A 22,089-nucleotide genomic window follows, 5' to 3' on the forward strand; every position below is an offset into this window, starting at 1 on the left:
TTTCTTTGTTGTTTTGTTATTCAGTGTTCAGCTTTGATTATTATGAAAAATGATGAACACTTTACTATGCTGCACCTTGGTCCTCACCTTCTTCTGCCGACGACAGCCGTTACACATGTTCATTTATTGTTTATGGGTCATTGAACAAGCATGACAAACCGTGTTTGAAACCCTTTACAATGAAGATCTGTGAAGTTATTTGGATGTTTACAACTTATCTTTGAAAGACAGGGTCCTGAAAAAGGGACGTTTCTTTTTTTGCTGAGTTTATATACTTTTAAGATCCATTAGATGTCACAAAGATATTAATGGATGCATGAGGAAAGGTCGAATCAGTCAGCATTACCAGGAGTGGTTTTGTTCTGATTTCACGAGTCTCAGAATAGGAGAATGAGAAAGCTCTGTGGCTCCATAAGTTGGCGACATCTGAAGTGGAGAAATTTGATTTAAGGGTTTTACTAAGCTAACATATTGTGTTTACTATTTTATTTGGAATTTTAGGTATAAGCATTTGATCAAATATTGAATTTGGTATTTAATAGTAGCCCATAGAAATGCATTGAATAACACATGCATTGAAAACATAAATGGCAAAACATACAGTAAAAAAAATGCATAAAGGAAGAAGGTTTTAAATGTGTCATATTTACTGGTCATTAGGTTTGTAGGCCAAATGGTCTGGGCGCTACAGATGTTTTCGTGAGAAGAATAATTTCCCGGGATGTCTCATGGTTTGACAAACACTACTGTAGCTCAACCACCATTTTTATTATGTTACTTGTATTGTGCATCAATAGACTCTTATGGGATTTTTTATGAAGAAGATTCCAGGAGTGGTGGGACGACGGCTCCTGCACCGTGTAGTATATGGAAAGAAGGAAGAAAGTCTGTCGGTTTTATTGATGTTTGATGAAGAGTATCTGCCTACACATGATAAGATGAGATATGTGAGATATGCTGTAAGAACCTTAATAAATAAACTGCTACAGTGACGAAATTTCTAAAAGTATGGCCATGTCTCAAGTGTGTGTCGACAGAATCTGTAGCTCTGTTGGCAGAGCATGGTGCTTGCAATGCCAGGATTGTGGATTTGACTCCCACAGGGGACCAGTATGAAAAATGTATGCACTACAATAAATTGGTCTGGATAAGAGCAAAATTACATACATGTATGAATCTGATCATGTAGTGGATATCATGTTGTCGTATTCACTGAATTCCCTACTTGGGGCAAATAGTTTAACCTCCTGAAGCTATGGGGGCGCTATTTCATTATTGGATTAAAAAACATGCCCGTTTTATGCGCAATATTTTGTCACGATAAGATGCTCGACTATGCATATAATTGACAGCTTTGGAAAGAAAACTGCAAAGATATTATCTGTGAGTGCCCCAGAAATGATGCTTCAGGCGAAACCAAGATGTAACCTCAAACAGGAAATGAGCTGAATTTTTGAAGCTCTGTTTTACTATCGTCTCCTTATATGGCTGTGAATGTGCTGTGAACAAGCTTATGCTCTCTGCCGTTCGTCCAAGATGTCTGCAGCATTGTGACATATTTTGTAGGCATATCATTGGAAGATTGGCCATAAGAGACTACATTTGCCAGGGGCCCATCCGGTGTCCTTTGTCTAAGTTGGTGCATAATTCTCAGTGGCAATCATTTTACCATGCGATACAGACGGAGAAGCACACTTCCAGGAACGATACATCATTGAAGAGATATGTAGAAAAACACCTTGAGGATTAATTCTAAACAACGTTTGCCATGTTTCAGTCGATATTATGGAGTTATTTTGGAAAAAGTTCTGCGTTTTTATAACTGAATTTTCATTTATTTTTGGACGCAGAAAACGGACCGATTTCTCCTACACAAATAATCTTTCAGGAAAACTGAACATTTGCTATCTAACTGAGAGTCTCTTCATTGAAAACATCCAAAGTTCTTCAAAGGTAAATGATTTATTGAATGTTTTTGCTGGTTTTTGTGAAAATGTTGCCTGGTGATGCTAACGCTAAATGGTAATGCTAAATGCTAATGCTAAATGCTAGTTTTGCTATGGTAGAGAAGCATATTTTTGAAAATCTGAGATGACAGTTTTGTTAACAAAAGGATAAGCTTGAGAGCTAGCATATTGATTTCATTTCATAAGCCATTTTCATGAATAGTTAACATTGTGTTATGCTAATGAGCTTGCGGATAGATTTACACAATCCTGGATACAGGTTTTTTTCGTAGCTAAATGTGACGCAGAAAACGGAGCGATTTGTCCTAAACAAATAATCTTTCAGGAAAAACTGAACATTTGCTATCAAACTGAGAGTCTCCTCATTGAAAACATCCGAAGTTCTTCAAAGGTAAATTATTTTATTTGAATGCTTTTCTGGTTTTTGTGAAAATGTTGCCTGCTGAATGCTAATGCTAAATGCTACGCTAGCTATCAATACTCTTACACAAATGCTTGTTTTTCTATGGTTGAGAAGCATATTTTGAAAATCTGAGATTACAGTGTTGTTAACAAAAGGCTAAGCTTGAGAGCTAGCATATTGATTTCATTTCATTTGCGATTTTCATGAATAGTTAACGTTGCGTTATGGTAATAGCTTGAGGCTGTAGTCACGATCCCGGATCCGGGATGGCTCGACGCAAGAAGTTAACACTATGCATGTATCCATCTCAATAGAATTTCACTGCAACTGTTGATAAGACCTACTAGCTGGTAAATTTGCTCTGGCTGTCTATTCCGATTTTAGACCACTGGTAAGATAGTCTAGCTAGCAACATTTTCAGATATTACACGTTTCTAATTTTGGCAAAGTATTTTCATTTCAAGTTAGTGTACTGTTAGCTAGCTGGCTCGCTATCTAACGTTATGTCATGCGTTGGGATTCATTTTTTACCAAGCTAACTATTTAGCTACATTTTTAATAAAAGACTCTCGTCTTAGTGTGCCAAAGCGCAGAATACCTGATGCATTGTTGAATACGTCCTGTGTCAGTAAACGTTGGCAACAAAGCATTGTTACCAGCAGCACAGTTATAGTCACCAATGCTCTGGATAACATGAAAATAGCCTAATCAGCTCTGCTAGGGTGAGTAAAATGGTCAGAGTAGGGTGTTCTCTCATTATGTGTCTGGAAGTAGCCAGCCAATGTTAGCCAGTTAGCTTGGGTGCTTGACTGTTGTTGTGAGGTCAAAGCTTTCGGATCAACCCTACTTATTGGCCAGGGCGTCCAGTGTTTCCCCTGAATGCGAAATGCTCTGCCTTTACTAACAGACAATATGACAGCACAGTTGAGTCACCAACGCACTGGGTAACATAACAGCCTAACCAGCTCTGCTAGGGCAAGTAATGTTCAGTGAGCTATTCTTGCTCTCTTAAATTTCTGGAAGTAGCTGGCAAGCTCGCTCAGATCAATCCTTAAAGAGATGGATGGGGCTAAGACATAAGGTGCATTCCACCACCTACTGTGCTGGAGGTTGTGGTCAATCACGGTTTACAACATTAACCAAGACAACTGTCATTTGCCTTCAGCACAGATTATCCATTATATTCACCAGATAGTATAGTGGCCAGTCCAACAGTGAAAATAAATATCTTCAAAAATGGAAGGCAGTCGGGAGAAGACAAGATCAGGTGAACCATTCTAGCCAATGAAAGGGCTATACACATGTGAACAACAGGCACAACTCAGATAAAGTTATTTTCTCAAAGTTGCCGGGATGTCACGTATCCTACTTATATTAGTACACTCGTAACAACCTAAGCATTATGAAACGTCACCCTTTAAAACTTCTTACGGCTGAAATCCCGTTAACGGGATCGATATGACAACAGCCACTGAAAGTGCAGGGAGCCAAAATCAAACAGAAATCTCATAATTAAAGTTCCTCAAACATACAAGTATTATACACCATTTTAAAGATTAAATTGTTGTTAATCCCACCACAGTGTCCGATTTCAAAAATACTTTACAGCGAATGCATACCATATGATTATGTTAGCATGTTAGGTCAGCACCTTGTCACAGAAAAACACAGCCATTTTTCCAGCCAAAGAGAGGAGTCACAAAAAGTAGAAATAGAGATCAAATTAATCACTAACCTTTGATGATCTTCATCAGATGGCACTCATAGGACTTCATGTTACACAATACATGTATGTTTTATTCGATAAAGTTTATATTTATATTCAAAAATCTCAGTTTACATTGGCGCGTCACGTTCAGTAATTGTTTTTGCTTCCAAAACATCCAGTGATTTTGCAGAGAGCCACATCAATTTACAGACATACTCAAAATAAACATTGATAAAAGATAGAAGTGTTATGTTTTGAATTATAGATAGACTTCTCTTTAATGCAACCACTATGTCAGATTTCAAAAAAGCTTTATGGAAAAAGCACACCAAGCAATAATCTGAGTACAGCGCTCAAAGACCAAAATAAGCAATACAGATAGCATTATAAATATTCACTTACCTTTGTTGATCTTCATCACAATGCACTCCCAGGAATCCCAGTTCCACAATAAATGTTTGTTTTGCTCGATTAAGTCCATCATTTATGTCCAAATACCTCCTTTTTTTCGCCCGTTTAGTTCACAAATCCAAATTCACAAGGGGCAGGTACTTAGTTCTGACGACAGTTCCGTTACAGTTCGTAGAAACAGGAACGCAGCTAACTCTCACGGTCGCATGCGAGACTGAACTCCTGGCCTTCTGCCAGACACCTGGTTGAAACATCTCTTGTTCTCTCCCCCTTCATAGTAGAAGCCTGAAACAACATTCTAAAGACTGTTGACATCTAGTGGAAGCCTTAGGAAGTGCAATCGGACCAAATTTTCCACTGTATATTGGATAGGCAAAGACTTGAAAACCTACAAACCTCAGATTTCCCACTTCCTGGTTGGATTTTTTCTCAGGTTTTTGCCTGCCCTTTGAGTTCTGTTATACTCACAGACATCATTCAAACAGTTTTAGAAACTTCAGAGTGTTTTCTATCCATATCTACTAATAATATGCATATCTTCTGGGCCTGAGTAGCTGGTAGTTTATTCATCCAAACTACTCAATACTGCCTCCCAGCCATAAGAAGTTAAATCATCCTGGAGAGTAACAAATTGTCCTGACGACGGAATTTGCAGCAGAGTTTCTGACAGGTCAACAGAAAATGAATAAACTTCCAAGCCTTTCAGAAACCTCAAGTACTGAAAATTTCCCTTGATCATTGCATTACAGTTCACACAATTATGACATGAAACATTGCCTGAGGGGAGGGTAGATGGGAAATGCTGAGGGAATGGTCTGTAGACAGAACAAGCCAATGCTTTTTATTGGAAGATTTAACAGCCTGAAAAGTTGACAAAAACAGTAGGTTGATCATTAGGAGGGGCAGGTTTGGAGGTCAATAAGCTGCCCTGTCTAACGTTACGTTCTTTAGAAACACAATTATCAAACAACTTCTTATCATATCCCTTCGAGGCAAACCGATCACACAAGGTGGTGGCTTGTTTTTCAAATTCATTGTCAGCATTACATGTTCTGCTGACCCTGAGCAGCTGGCTGTAAGGAAGGCTATGTCTTAGAGTAGACAGATGGCAACTTAAATAATGCAGGAAATTAATAATGTAGAAAATCTGTCTTCTTGCAATACTCAGTGGTGAACCAGTACATCCAAAAAAGAATAATATTCCTCATTGAATACGACAGTGAATTGAATTGTAAGAAACTTGAATGTACAGTCTGAACACTACCAAATGTTACAGAACCACCAGTTCAAATCTGTGCAAAACTCATCATATCAAATGTTATTTGTCACATACAAATGTTAACAGATATTATTGCGGGTATAGCGAAATGCTTGTGTTTCTGGCTCCAACAGTGCAGTAATATCTAACAAGTAATATCTAACAATACACACAATTTAGAGTAAAGGAATTACGAATATATAAATATTTGGACAAGCAATGACAGAACAGCATAGACTAAGATACAGTAGAATAGGATAGGATACAGTGTATACACAGCTCAAAAAAATAAAGGGAACACTTAAACAACACAATGTTCCTCCAAGTCAATCACACTTCTGTGAAATCAAACTTAGGAAGCAACACTGATTGACAATAAATTTCACATGTTGTTGTGCAAATGGAATAGACAACAGGTGAAAATTATAGGCAATTAGCAAGACACCCCCAATAAAGGAGTGGTTCTGCAGGTGGTGACCACAGACCACTTCTCAGTTCCTATCCTTCCTGGCTGATGTTTTGGTCACTTTTGAATGCTGGCGGTCCTTTCACTCTAGTGGTAGCATGAGACGGAGTCCAGAGCATGGAGGTGCTACCAAGAGACAGGCCAGTACATCAGGAGACGTGGAGGAGGCCGTAGGAGGGCAACAACCCAGCAGCAGGACCGGTACCTCTGCCTTTGTGCAAGATGAGCAGGAGGAGCACTGCCAGAGCCCTGCAAAATGACCTCCAGCAGGCCACAAATGTGCATGTGTCTGCTCAAACGGTCAGAAACAGACTCCATGAGGGTGGTATGAGGGCCCGACGTCCACAGGTGAGGGTTGTGCTTACAGCCCAACACCGTGCAGGACGTTTGGCATTTGCCAGAGAACACGAATATTGGCAAATTCCCCACTGGTGCCCTGTGCTCTTCACAGATGAAAGCAGGTTCACACTGAGCACATGTGACATACGTGAAAGAGTCTGGAGACTCCGTGAAGAACGTTCTGCTGCCTGCAACATCCTCCAGCATGACCGGTTTGGTGGTGGGTCAGTCATGGTGTGGGGTGGCATTTCTTTGGGGGGCTGCACAGCCCTCCATGTGCTCACCAGAGGTCGCCTGACTGCCATGAGGTACCGAGATGAGATCCTCAGACCCCTTGTGAGACCATATTCTGGTGCGGTTGGCCCTGGGTTCCTCCTATTGCAAGACAATGCTAGACCTCATGTGGCTGGAGTGTGTCAGCAGTTCCTGCAAGACGAAGGCATTGATGCTATGGACTGGCCCGCCCGTTCCCCAGACCTGAATCCAATTGAGCACATCTGGGACATCATGTCTCGCTCCATGCACCACAGACTGTCCAGGAGTTGGCGGATGCTTCAGTCTAGGTCTGGGAGGAGATCCCTCAGGAGACCATCCACCACCTCATCAGGAGCATGCCCAGGCATTGTAGGGAGGTCATACAGGCACGTGAAGGCCACACACAGTACTGAGCCTCATTTTGACTTGTTTTAAGGACATTACATCAAAGTTGGATCAGCCTGTAGTGTGGTTTTCCAATTTAATTTTGAGTGTGACTCCAAATCCAGACCTCCGTGGATTGATAAATTTGATTTCCATTGATACATTTTGCGTGATTTTGTTGTCAGCACATTCAACTATGTAAAGAAAAAAGTATTTAATAAGAATATTTAATTCATTCAGATCTAGGATGTGTTATTTTAGTGTTCCCTTAAATTTTTTGAGCAGTGTACATAGGAAATATATATAGGAAATGAGTATTGCAAAATAAGTAAAAGTCATTAGTTACTAGTGTTCCAATTATTAAAGTGGCCAGTGAAAAGTCTATGTATATACAGTTATACCATAGCCAAATACATTAAACTCAGTTTTTCACAATTCCTGACATTTAATCCTAGTAACAATTCCCTGTCTTAGTTCAGATAGGATCACCACTTTATTTTTAGAATGTGAGAATAATCGTAGAGAGTATTATTTATTTCAGCTTTTATTTCTTTGATCACATTCCCAGTGGGTCAGAAGTTCACAGACACTCAATTAGTATTTGGTAGCATTGCCCTTTAGATTGTTTAACTTGTGTAACACGTTTCGGGAAGCTTCCCACAATAAGTTGGGTCGATTTTGTCCCATTCCTACAGACAGAGCTGGTGTAAATGAGTCAGGTTTGTAGGCCTCCTTGTTCTCGCACACACTTTTTCAGTTATTCCCAAAAAATGATCTTTAGGATTGTGGTCAGGGCTTTGTGATGGCCACTCCAATACTTTGACTTTGTTGTCCTTAAGTCCTTAAGCCATTTTGCCACAACTTTGGAAGTTTGCTTGGGATCCTTGTCCATTTGGAAGAACCATTTACGACCAAGCTTTAACTTCCTGACTGATGTCTTGAGGTGTTGCTTCAATATATCTGCATAATTTTCATCCCTAATAATGCCCAAAGTGCTACATACCTATAACTATCCTACACTGCCTTTCTAATGTCTTCAAAAGCCAAGTTAACAAACAGATCACCAACCATTGCGAATCCCACCGTACCTTCTCCGCTATGCAATCGGGTTTCCGAGCTGGTAATGGGTGCACCTCAGCCACGCTCAAGGTCCTAAATGATACCATAACCTCCATCGATAAGAGACAATACTGTGCAGCTGTATTCATAGACCTGATCAAGGCTTTCGACTCTGTCATTCACCACATTCTTATCGGCAGACTCGACAGCCTTGGTTTCTCATTTACAACTGCGACCTGGCCAAGATCAAGCAAAGCAGTGCTACAAAAACAACAAAGAGTTACACATGGAATTAACAAACGTACTGTCAATAAAACAACAAAAAATATGTGTACAATGTGTGCAAATGTTCTAAGATTAGGGAGGTAAGGCAATAAATAGGCCATAGATGTTACGTTCATTGTAAGGAGACCAAAGCGCAGTGTGATTAGAATACATTCTTATTTTAATGAAGGAAGAACACGAAGAACACTTAAACAAACTAACCAAAACGAACGTGACGCTATGAACAACGAGTGCTGACACAGGCAACTATACATAGACAATAACCCACGAAATACCCAAGGAATATGGCTACCTAAATATGTTCCCAATCAGAGACAACGATAAACAGCTGCCTCTGATTGAGACTAGACTAGTAACAACCCCATAAACATACAAAACACATATATCACCATTGTCGCACCCTGACCTAACCAAAATAATAAAGAAAACAAAGAATACTAAGGCCAGGGCGTGACAATAGAGGCAAAATAATAACACTGGAGTGATAGATGTGCAGATGATGCTGTGCAAGTTGGGGTACTGGGGTGCAAAAGAGCAACAACAAAAAATAATAACAATATGGGTGGCATGCGAGACATGACCAGGAAGGGTTAGCGGGGGGAGGGGATCCACTCTTAAAGAGCATCACAGTCAGGGATGTAGTTGAGCTTAAACTGTTTATGAACCTTTTTATTGAGACCACACCAGTCACACTACATTTGTGTTTTTAGCATCATTGTTTACATTGTGGTTCAGCAGTCAATCCATTCGATACAGTCTCTGCATGTATATAATAATCAAGTATTGTTATCCAGCAGCAGGTGAACTGTAGTACTTCACTCAAATTAAATGTCCTTTCCCTGTGTGTTTGCTGTGTAGCTGCTCCCTTTATTTATCCCATTTCCATGTTGACAACTCCTCTAAACTGATAAGTGAATAGCTTTCATGTCACAAACACTTTTTGTGAAACCTGAAACAAAACAAACTTGTTGGAAGTTTCACGCTGTTATCTTGCTGTTTGTCTTTGAGTGAAACAGAGAACATTAGATAATGAAATGCAATATCTGAGAAGACAGTTTGAATTGTCACAGCATCATGACATATTAGGCTGTTGCGTTGAACATCTTTATGATAATGAACATCCCACCACCTCTTTGGCAACCTTCCTCTGTATGCTTTATTCAATTAATGGAAACAGGAAGGTTATTTCAAAAGTCACTTTCAGTTAATTAAGTTAAAATTATCTTGTTCCTGAAAAAAACATCTAAGCAGTGTTTCACAATTCATTACTGTCAGGCTGACTTATGGAACATACACTTGGTATGGGGGTCAACCATGTGTGTGTGTGTGCATGTGACTACGTATCAACCACAATGCTGGATTTGGGCTGCATACTTGGAAATGAGCTGAACATTCTGTTTAAATCTAACATGAAATAAAGTATTCCTCCTGCTATACATATTGCATATCTCCTCATACATAAAACGAGAGGGCAATGCAATTCATATTAAATAACTTGTAATGATCCTAAATAACTGCAATCCAATGGTGCTGAAGAAGGACGCAATTATTTGAGACGCGGGGGAGCTAGCGGGGAACTGCTGGGGTGCTGAGGGCTACTCATGCACTTGATATCAACTCTCGTCATCTCCAAAGTTATAAGAATTTATAGAATTCACACTTTGAAAATGTTCTTAAAAGTTGCTATAGCTCCGAAGTCCCATACACATTCAGGTTATTACATTTACAGGAATCTATTTCGGTGCAGTGCACTTTCTTTGGTGTTATAAATCTTGACAGATACAAATGTGGCGAAGTGTGCCCAGATTGAAGAACTAGCGAGCTCTGTAAAAGCTTTTCTCGGCTTCTCTGAAAACATGAATGCACACCAACACATACTCAGACTCAAACACATGCACACAAAAACAAAAATGTTTTGTTAATTTTTACCTGTCACTCACAGGCCCACTCCATGTCTCCAGCTTGCTGGTTGGACTTACAGTTGCCATAGTAACCCAGGCCACATACCAAATACCATGTTTGTTTTCTCCTTCATTATTTTCCAACCTGCTTGCTAAATGACCACATAATTAGCATCCCTTCATTGCTGCAAGATAAATGATGTACCTCTGAACTAAATGTTAGACTATTTGTGTGCTAAAATAACCTTTAGCCTCTAACTGACATGCTGCCAATAATATATACATGCTGCCATATACATCTGTTTCCTAACCTTGAAGCTAATGGCCAAATTGAAAATCGTGGTTCAGTGCATTGATTGGCTTTTGCCAAACTGAATATCAGTTCGCTCTTTCAATCACAGATTCATGAAAACTCTACTGGAGAGAATCTGACGAAGGTGTTGTGTAGGCTACTTGTGGACAATAAGACAAGGTGTTGAAAGCTGAGAGAGAGTTGTGAAAGTGTGTGTTTCTGTGTGGGCAGAGATGGCACACAGTGTTGTCAGTTTGAAGATTGAGCTGTCCAATAAGGCAGCACCTCTCCAGTGAACGAGAGAACAGCGGGAGAAGATTTATGTGTCTGAACCCAGTAATCCTAAATCTAACCTCCATTATTATGATAAGCCCTTCACATTCTAATGGACCCTAGGATGCCAAAAACATCCATCTTTCAGTCAGTTCAGATTTGGAATGCTATATTTTATATCCATGCAATAAACATATTTTTTGGTTGTGATGAGATATTTTATTTTAATATACAAACTTGACCCCAAAAGAACATCTAGGTCAGATGGTTTAGACACTATCTTCTTTAAGGCTGCTGCCCCTATCATCGCCAAGCCTATCTCTCCTCTCTGGCGAGGTTCCCATTGCTTGGAAGGCAGCCACGGTTTGTCCTACTACACCGGCCTTGACGCTCGTCGGATGTGACAGGGCTTGCAGACTATTACAGACTACAAAGGGAAGCACAGCCGCGAGCTGCTCAGTGACACGAGCCTACCAGACAAGCTAAATCACTTCTATGCTCGCTTCGAGGCAAGCAACACTGAGGCATGCATGAGAGCATCAGCTGTTCCAGACGACTGTGTGATCACACTCTCCGTAGCCGACGTGAGTAAGACCTTTAAACAGGTCAACATGCACAAGGCTGCGGGGTCAGATGGATTACCAGGACGTGTGCTCTGGGCATGTGCTGACCAACTGACATTTTCAACATTTCCCTGATTGAGTCTGTAATACCAACATTCTTCAAGCAGACCACCAAAGTCCCATTGCCCAAGAACATAAAGGCAACCTGCCTAAATGACTATAGACCCGTAGCACTCACGTCCGTATCCATGAAGTGCTTTGAAAGGCTGGTAATGGCTCAACTCAACACCATTATCACAGAAACGCTAGACTCACTCCAATTTGCATACCGCTCAAACAGATCCACAGATGATGCAATCTCTATTGCACTCTACACTGCCCTTTCCCACCTGGTCAAAAGGAACACCTATGTGAGAATGCTGTTCATTGACGACAGCTCAGCTTTCAACACCATGGTACCCTCAAATCTCATCACCAAGCTAAGGATCCTGGGACTAAACACCTCCCTCTGCAACTGGATCCTGGACTTTCTGTCAGGCTGCCCCCAGGTGGTGAGGGTAGGTAGCAACATATCTGCCACGCTGAGCCTCAACACTGAAGCTCCCCAGGGGTGTGTGCTCAGTCCCCTCCTGTACTCCCTGTACACCCACGATTGCATGGCCAGGCACGACTCCAACACCATCATTAAGTTTGCTGATGACACAACAGTGGTAGGCCTGATCACCAACAATGACGACACAGGTCAGAGACCTGGCTAGGTGTGTGCTAGAATAACAACCTATCCCTCAACGTAACCAAAACTAAGGAGATGATTGTGGACTACAGGAAAAGGAGCACTGAGAACGTCCCCATTCTCATCGACGGGGCTGTAGTGGAGCAGGTTGAGAGATTCAAACTCCTTGGTGTCCACATCAACAACAAGCTAGATTGGTCCAAACACACCAAGACAGTCGTGAAGATGGCACGACAAAGCCTATTCCCCCTCAGGAAACTAAAAAGATTTGGCATGGGTCCTGAGATCGTCAAAAAATTCTACAGCTGCAACATCGACATCAATAATCAACTGACTGGCTTTCTTGATGTCTATAGTATTATCTATGGTATGAAATCTGATTTCCGCTAAGGTAATGGATGTGTCACTGCAACCTTAACTTCTTGGATATAGGGGAAGCTATTTTAATTTTTGGATGAAAAACGTTCCCGTTTTAAACAAGATATTTTGTCACGAAAAGATGCTCGACTATGCATATAATTGACAGCTTTGGGAAGAAAACACTCTGATGTTTCCAAAACTGCAAAGATGTTGTCTGTGAGTGCCACAGAACTGATGTTACACGTGAAACCCAGATAAAAATCCAATCAGGAAGTGGCACATTTTTTGAAACCGCCTCATGCCAATGACTCCTTATATGGCTGTAAATGGGCCACGAATGAGCTTAGGCTTTCTGTCGCTTCCCCAAGGTGTCGACAGCGTTGTAACGTATTTGTAGGCATATCATTGGAAGATTGACCACAAGAGACTACATCTACCAGGTGGTCACTTGGTGCCCTCCGTTGAAATTATTGCATAATCTCCAGCTGCAGTATTTTTCAGTTTGCTTCTGATGAGAAACCAACTGTCACGACTGATATATTATCGTATAGATATGTGAAAAACACCTTGAGGATTAATTCTAAACAACATTTGCCATGTTTCTGTCAATATTATGGAGCTAATTTGGAAAAAAGTTTGGCGTTGTAGTGACTGCATTTTCCGGTGTTTTTCTTAGCCAAACGTGATGAACAAAACGGAGCTATTTCGCCAACACAAATAATCTTTTTGGAAAAAATGAACATTTGCTATCTAACTGAGAGTCTCGTCATTGAAATCATCCGAAGTTCTTCAAAGGTAAATTATTTTATTTGAATGCTTTTCTTGTTTTTGTGAAAATGTTGCCTGCTGAATGCTAAGCTTAATGCTATGCTAGGCTATCAATACTCTTACACAAATGCTTGTGTAGCTTTGGTTGAAAAGCATATTTTGAAAATCTGCGATGACAGTGTTGTTAACAAAAGGCTAAGCTTGTGTTTGAATATATTTATTTCATTTCATTTGCAATTTTCATGAATAGGAAACGTTGCGTTATGGTAATGCGCTTGAGGCTATGATTACGCTCCCGGATACGGGATTGCTCGTCGCCAGAGGTTAAAGGTCCCCAATGATGTCACCATTGCCCTTGATTCTAAGCATTGTTGTGGTGCTATTTTTATTGACTTGCCCAACATTTTTGATACGGTAGATCATTCCATTCTTGTGGGCCAGCTAAGGAGTATTTGTGTCTCTGATGGGTCTTTGGCCTGGTTTGCTAACTACCTCTCTCAAAGAGTGCAGTGTATAAAGTGAGAACATCTGCTGTCTCAGCCACTGCCTTTCACCAAGGGTGTACCCCACTCTATCTTAGGCCCCATGCTCTTCTCAATTTACATCAACAACCTAGCTCAGGCAGTAGGAAGCTCTCTCATCCATTGATATGAAGATAATACAGTCTTATATTCAGCTGGCCCCTCCCCAGAGTTCGTGTTAAATGCTCTACAACAACGCTTTCTTAGTGCCCAACAAGCTTTCTCTGCCCTAAACCTTGTTCTGATGAACACCTCCAAAACAAAGGTCATGTGGTTTGGTAAGAAGAATACCTCTCTCTCCAACAGTGTGATTATTACCTCTGAGGATTTAGAGATTTAGGTAGTCACCTCATACAAGTACTTGGGAGTATGGCTATATCAGCAGGAAGGGTGGTAGATTGGCAGGACGGGTGGCATCAGAATTGCCACCAATGCTCCTTAAAAGACACATCACTGCACTCTATACTCCTCTGCAAACTGGTCATCTCTGTATACCCGTTGCAAGACCCACTGGTTGATACTTATTTATAAAAATTGTCTTAAGCCTCACTCCCCCTATCTGAGATACCTACTGCAGCCCTCATCCTCCAAAAAACACCCGTTCCGCCAGTCACATTCTGTTAAAGGTCTACAAAGCACACACATCCCTGGGTTGCTCTTCTTTTCTGTTCTCTGCAGCTAGCAACTGGAACAAGCTGCAAAAAACACTCAAACTGGACAGTTTTATCTCCATCTCTTCATTCAAAGACTCAATCATGGACACTCTTACTGACAGTTGTGACTGCTCTGTGTGAAGTATTGTTGTCTCTACCTTGCACTATGCTTTGTGCTGCTACCTAACTAACTAACTAACCGTGCTTTTACACCTGCATTGTTTGCTGTTTGGGGTTTTAGGCTGGGTTTCTGTACAGCACTTTGAGATATCAGCTGACGTACGAAGGGCTATATAAATAAATTTGATTTGATTTGATTTGATTTGATTTGATGTTGTGCTGCTGCCATGTTGTTGCTACCATGTTGTTGTTGTTTTATTGCTACCATGCTGTGTCATCATGTGTTGCTACCATGCTATGTTGTTTTCTTAGGTCTCTCTTTATGTAGTGTTGTGGTTTCTCTTCATGATGTGTGTTTTGTACTATATTTTTTATTTGTAATCCCAGCCCCGTCCCCGAAGGAGGCCTTTTGCCTTTTGGTAGGCCGTCGTTGTAAATAAGAATTTGTTCTTAACTGACTTGCCTAGTTCAATAAAGGTTCAATAAAATTAATTATTTTGCCATTTGTTTTGGTTGTTTCTGATATTTTTTTGCCCAATACAAAAATAATGGTAAATAAAGCATTGTGTCATTATGGAGTCACTTGTATTGTAAATAAGAATATATTTTTTCTTAACACTTCCACATTAATGTGGATGCTACCATGATTGTGGATAATCCCGAATGAATCGTGCATAATGATAAATTCCACAAGGTCAAAGATCATACCCCAAGACATGATAATCATACCTCCCCTCTTATTGGTAATGGTGAGAGGTTAGCATCTCTTGGGGGTATGATCTTTGACCCTCAGTAACGTTCTTGTTCATCATTATTCACGGTTCATTCAGGATATAGATTTATGTAGCTTTACTTCTACTTCTCTGTATAGATCATGTGAGTTAGTAGTTGACAAGAACATCAGAATGGTCAGAAAGTGCACACGGTACTTACCATATAATTGTGGGGAAAAAAACTTCAAATGTCTCCTCTAAGTATGTTGTCCAGATAAGTTTACTTTGAGAAACATTAGATAAATTCCTTTTAACTTGTTTCAGTTAACCCGCAGCTAAATGAATGTCGTATTGGCAAATAAATTATGACGCATTGCCAATGAGTCTTTCAAACATGAAAGTGGAGGAATTACATTTAGTTCTAATGAAGACTGTACCTAAACTTCACAAGAATATTAGCAGAGGTAAAAATAGACATGGCTATGCGATGATTATGCAAACCAAAAACTACAAACCAATAAGGTACACTAGTGTTGTGACTTGACTTTACCATTAATTTGAAGACTGTTATTCATTTAACTAACTAACTAACTAACTAACTAACTAACTAACTAACTAACTAACTAACTAACTAACTAACTAACTAACTAACTAACTAACTAAATAATGATATAACAATTAACTCATTAGTATCTGGGGCACAACAACTGTGGTTCTTTAAAGAGTTACCATTTCCCGAATGACCTCTAAAAGGTCTTCACCTTTTATTATCACATCTATAAATTGTCAACATATTGATCATAACCTCATATCATATCATAATTCTAAACAGTTGTAACCTCCTTGCATCTGCAAAAACCAGAGCCTTATTTAAGATTAGTACTACACAAATTGGTTTAATTATTTAAATGGGAACACAGGATAAACATGCAGACTTTGCATCGGTTATTGACAGGTGACTTAATACGCTAAAAACAGGTCCCTAGCGGAATGACAACGTTCATGGCTGCTCTTTCAAGAAGAGATGGAGAGAGAGAGAAGGACAGAGACACTTAACATTGGTACCTACAGTAACAATATACTTTGCACACGAACCGCCGCCCGCTTTGAGTAAGAAATCATGAATGTATTTACGTGAAATGCCTGGGTTCGCCAGGGATCTCTCGGTGAACAGGGCTGGCAGCCTTAGAAAAGTTGAGTTGGGCCTTTTTGCGGCATACCTGTTAGGCTCTCATTGTCCAAAATGGTTCTTTGCTGTATCGATGGTTTGAGCAGAGTAACAGGATGGTTCTACTTAAATTTGATTTCGAAGATACTTTACTTAGGATAGGTAAGGGCTTGTAAGTAAGCATTTCACTGTAAGATTTACACCTGTTGTATTCGGCGCATTTGACAAATGACATTATATTTGAACCCGTTAGAGATCGGGGGAGTATTTCCCCTTTGGATGAATTGCGTGCCCATAGTGAACTGCATCAAAATCAGTCCTAAATTGCTAAAATATGCATATTATTAACATTCGATAGAAAACACTTAAGTTTCTAAAACCGTTTGAATTATGTCTGTGAGTATAACATAACTCACAGAGCAGGCAATCTTCCAAACTAGTTTTGAAATCCTGAAAGTTGGGGCAACTTTGACGTCATCGCCCCCTCCCTTCCCAACAAGTTATGGATCTGGAAACACTTCCTATGTCTTCCACTAGATGTCCTCATTCAGTAGAAAGTGTAATGGAGCATTTGCTGTGAACCTTGACCTAATGGAAAGGAAAGTAGTAAGTGTCGCAAAAGATTTCCATGTGCTTGAGGCGCGTTTGCGTTTGAGTGCTTCTGCTGTTCCAATCAGCCCCAGATGAAAATTAATGGTCCGGTTAGAATGCTATTCGATCTGTATGATTATAACATCCTGAAGATTGATTCTGCACTTAGTTTGACCAGTTTCGTCGACGTGTAATATGTAATTTGGAAGTTTTGATGCAAAGTTATCCTGGACCAGAAGTCATTTTTTGGGCATTTGAGCTGAAAGTGGTAGCAAATGCTGCTACTTGGACAATAGAATTGAACATTATGAAACAAAACGATTTATTGTTGAACTAGGACTCCTTGCACTACATTCTGATGGAAGATCATCAAAGGTAAGGGAATATTTATGTTGTAATTTTGTATTTCTGTTGACTCCGACATAGCGGAGAAATATTGTTACGTCTGAGCGCCGTCTCAGATTATTGCAATGTTAGGCTTTTTCCGTAATGTTTAAAAAAAATGTGACACAGTGGTTGCATTACAAACCAGTGTATCTTTTTAATTATATGTTGAACATGTATCTTTAGTCAAAGTTTATGATGAGTATTTCTGTTATCTGGCGTAGCTTTCTATAATTCCTCAGGATATTTTGGAGAATTTTCTGAACATGGCGTCAATTTAAACCGAGATTTATGGATATAAAATGCATATTATCGAACAAAACATAAATGTACTGTGTAACATGTCATATGACTGTCATCTGATGAAGATTTTCAAGTGGTTAGTGAATGATTTCTTTTTATCCTGCTTTTGTCATTTTATCTTTTGTTGGACAAAATGGCTACGTTTTTTCTTTGTTTTGGTGGTGGTCTAACATAAATATATGCTGTGTTTTCGCCGTAAAACATTTAAAAAATCTGACACGCTGGGTAGATGAACAAGGTGTTTATCTTTCATTTGAGGTATTGGACTTGTTAATGTGTGGAGGTTAAATATTTCTAAGAATATTTTTGCATTCCCTGCGCCACCGTTTCAGCTGAATGGGGGGGTGGAGTTCCTGTAGGGGAACCCATAGCCTTAAGAAATAAATATCCAGAAAATCACATTGTAGGATTTTTAATTCATTTATTTACAAATTATGGTGGAAAATAAGTATTTGGTCACCAACAAACAAGCAAGATTTCTGGCTCTCACAGACGTGTAACTTCTTTAACTTCTTGCGTCGAGCAATCCCGTATCCGGGAGAGTAATCATAGCCTCAAGCTCATTACCATAACGCAACGTTAACTATTCATGAAAATCGCAAATGAAATGAAAGAAATATATTCACTCACACAAGCTTAGCCTTTTGTAACAACACCGTCATCTCAGATTTTCAAAATATGCTTTTCAACCATAGCTACACAAGCATTTGTGTAAGAGTATTGATAGCTAGCATAGCATTAAGCCTAGCATTCAGCAGGCAACATTTTCACAAAAACAAGAAAAGCATTCAAATAGTAATATATAATATAAATAATATATGCCATTTAGCAGACGCTTTTATCCAAAGCGACTTACAGTCATGTGTGCATACATTCTACGTATGGGTGGTCCTGGGGATCGAACCCAATACCCTGGCGTTACAAGCGCCATGCTCTACCAACTGAGCTACAGAACCCACCAAATAAAATCATTTACCTTTGAAGAACTTTAGATGTTTTCAATGGGGAGACTCAGTTAGATAGCAAATGTTAATTCTTTCCAAAAATATTATATGTGTAGGAGAAATTGCTCCCTTTTGTTCATCACGTTTGGCTAAGAAAAAAAAACGAAAATTCAGTCATTACAACGCCAAACTTTTATCCAAATTCACTCCATAATATCGACAGAAACATGGAAAACGTTGTTTAGAATTAATCCTCAAGGTGTTTTTCACATATAATATAATAATAATATATGCCATTTAGCAGACGCTTTTATCCAAAGCGACTTACAGTCATGTGTGCATCTATTCGATGATAAATCATTCGTGGCAGTTGGGTTTCTCCTCTGAAGCAAATGGAAAAATACACGCAGCTGGAGATTACGCAATAATTGTGATGGAGGACACCAAGTGAGCACCTGGTAGATGTAGTGTAAAATTTTCAATCTTCCAATGATATGCCTACAAATATGTCACAATGCTGCAGACACCTTGGGGAAACGACAGAAAGTGTAAGCTCATTCCTGGCCCATCCACTGCCATATAAGGAGACATTGGAACACAGCGCCTTCAAAATTTGAGGCATTTCCTGTTTGAAATGTAATCTTGGTTTCGCCTGTAGCATGAGTTCTGTGGCATTCACAGACAATATCTTTGCAGTTTTGGAAACATCAGAGTTATATGCATAGTCGAGCATCTTTTCGTGACAAAATATCTTGTTGAAAACGGGAACGTTTTTATATCCAAAAATTAAAAGGGCGCCCCATATATCCAAGAAGTTAAGAGGCTCCTCTGTCCTCCACTCGTTATCTGTATCAATGGCACCTATTTGAACTTGTTACTGCTAACATCACTGCTCTAGAGGAGATCTGCATGGAGGAATGGGCCAAAATACCAGCAATAGTGTGTGAAAACCTTGTGAAGACTTACAGAAAATGTTTGATCTCTGTCATTGCCAACAAAGGGTATATAACAAAGTATAGAGATAAACTTTTTTTATTGACCAAATACTTATTTTCCACCATAATTTGCAAATAAATTCATTAAAAATCCTACAATGTGATTTTCTGGATTTTTTTCTCATTTTGTCTGTCATAGTTGACGTGTACCTATGATGAAAATTACAGGCCTGTCTCATCCTGGCTTTTTTTCTGGCCACTCTTCCATAAAGCTCAGCTCTGTGGAGGGTGCTGCTTAAAGTTGTCCTATTGATAGATACTCCAATCTCCGCTGAGGGGCTTTGCAGCTCCTTCAGTGTCATCTTTGGCCTCTCTGATTAATGCCCTCCTTGCATGGTCCGTGGGTTTTGGTGGGCTGCCCTCTCTTGGCAGGTTTTTTGTGGTGCCATATTCGTTCCATTTTTTAATAACGGATTTAATGGTGCTCCGTGGGATGTTCAAAATGTCTAATATTGTTTTTAGAACCAAACCCTGATCTGTACTCAACAACTTTGTCCCTGACCTTTTTGGAGAGCTCCTTTGTCTTCATGGTGCCACTTTCTTGGTGGTGCCCCTTGCTTAGTGGTGTTGCAGACTCTGGGGCCATTCAGAACTGGTGTGTATATACTGAGATCACGTGACACTTAGATTTCACACAGGTGGACTTTATTTAACTAATTATGGAACTTCTGAAGGTAATTGGTTGCACAAGATCTTATTTAGGGGCTTCTTAGCAAAGGGTGTGAATACATATGCATGCACCACTTTTCTGTTTTTTATTTTTTATAATTTTTTGAAACAAGTTATTTTTTTGTTTGACTTTTTTTGTGTACGTCCATTACCTGAAATCCAAATAAAAATGAATTTAATTTACAGGTTGTGATGCAACAAAACAGGAAAAACACCAAGGGGGTGAATACTTTGCAAGGCACTGTAAACCAACCTGACTTTGTCACAACACAACTGATTGGCTGAAACACATTAAGAAGGAAATCATTTACATAATTGAACTTTTAACAATGCACACATGGTAATTGAAATACATTCCAGGTCACTACCACATGAAGCTGGTTGAGAGAATGCCAAGAGTGTGCAAAGCTGTCATCGAGGCAAAGGGTCGCTACTTGGAAGAATCTCAAATATAAAATATATTTTGATTTGTTTAACACTTTTTTGTAACTACATGATTCCATATGTGTTATTTCATCGCTTGATGACTTCACTATTATTTTACAATGTAGAAAAAAAATAAGAAAAACCCTTGAATGAGTAGGTGTGTCCAAACTTTCGAATGGTACCATACATGTGCAAAAATGTCTAACATCCTGTTTTCGCTTTGTCATAATGGCGTATTGTGTGTAGAAAAAAAATCTACTTCAGAATAAGGCTGTAATGTAACAAAATGTGAAAAAGAAAGGTTCTGAATACTTCCGAATGTACAGCATATGGGCTCAATTGGAAATTACTTTTGCATTTCTATCGCACAATCTGTTTTGTAATATCTTAACTCAGTTGTTTGTATTATGTGGATTGTGTAAGAAGCTTTCTAATTATTCAACTAGCTGCGAAACATGAATTTCTCCGAAAAGTAATCGAACGTCTTCACTGTGAAAATATAGTTTTTTATGCATAAAATATACATAGCAATTTTTTTGTGTGGAGTGATTAACTTTTCTGTGTACAAATCAGATTAGTACACAAAATAAAATTCAAAGTGAATTCAAAGTGGTTGAAAGACTGTTGAGTGACCCTGTACTGCCAGCCTACACTGTGAACTGATTTTCAGATGTTTGCTCTAGATAACTTCCTGATTTAAAGTGTCACTTCAGATTTGTTTCGTCCTCAAATATCCAAGAGCCTTCATCTATTAGGACAAAACAAAAACCCAGAAGCCATGCGATTGTGAGTGACGTCCTCATCAGAACAGAAATACCTTGAGTTGGACCACAGATGAGACAGCTCCATCGCTGACAAGGTTCTGTGTCTCTATCTCAAGGGAGAGAAGCTCTAGCAGGGAGATCTTTTACAAGCATTTGAACAGTGTACTCTATTCTCCTGGGACGCTCAAGCAGACACCAATCACTTTGACATGTCCACTGTTTTGCATAGTGTAGAGAGATGAGCACTGGCATACTGGACAAACCTGCAGCCCACGCAAGGTGCGCGGGGGGGGGGGCCCGATCTCTGGGGGCCCATGCACCTGTCATCGATGTATTATTTTTTAAATGTAATTAAGCATTTTGACAGTAACCCTCAAAAGTCATTCATGAACCTTTTAATTTCCATATTTACT

Source organism: Oncorhynchus gorbuscha, linkage group LG06 (assembly GCF_021184085.1).
Source record: "Oncorhynchus gorbuscha isolate QuinsamMale2020 ecotype Even-year linkage group LG06, OgorEven_v1.0, whole genome shotgun sequence".
Taxonomy (NCBI): domain Eukaryota; kingdom Metazoa; phylum Chordata; class Actinopteri; order Salmoniformes; family Salmonidae; genus Oncorhynchus; species Oncorhynchus gorbuscha.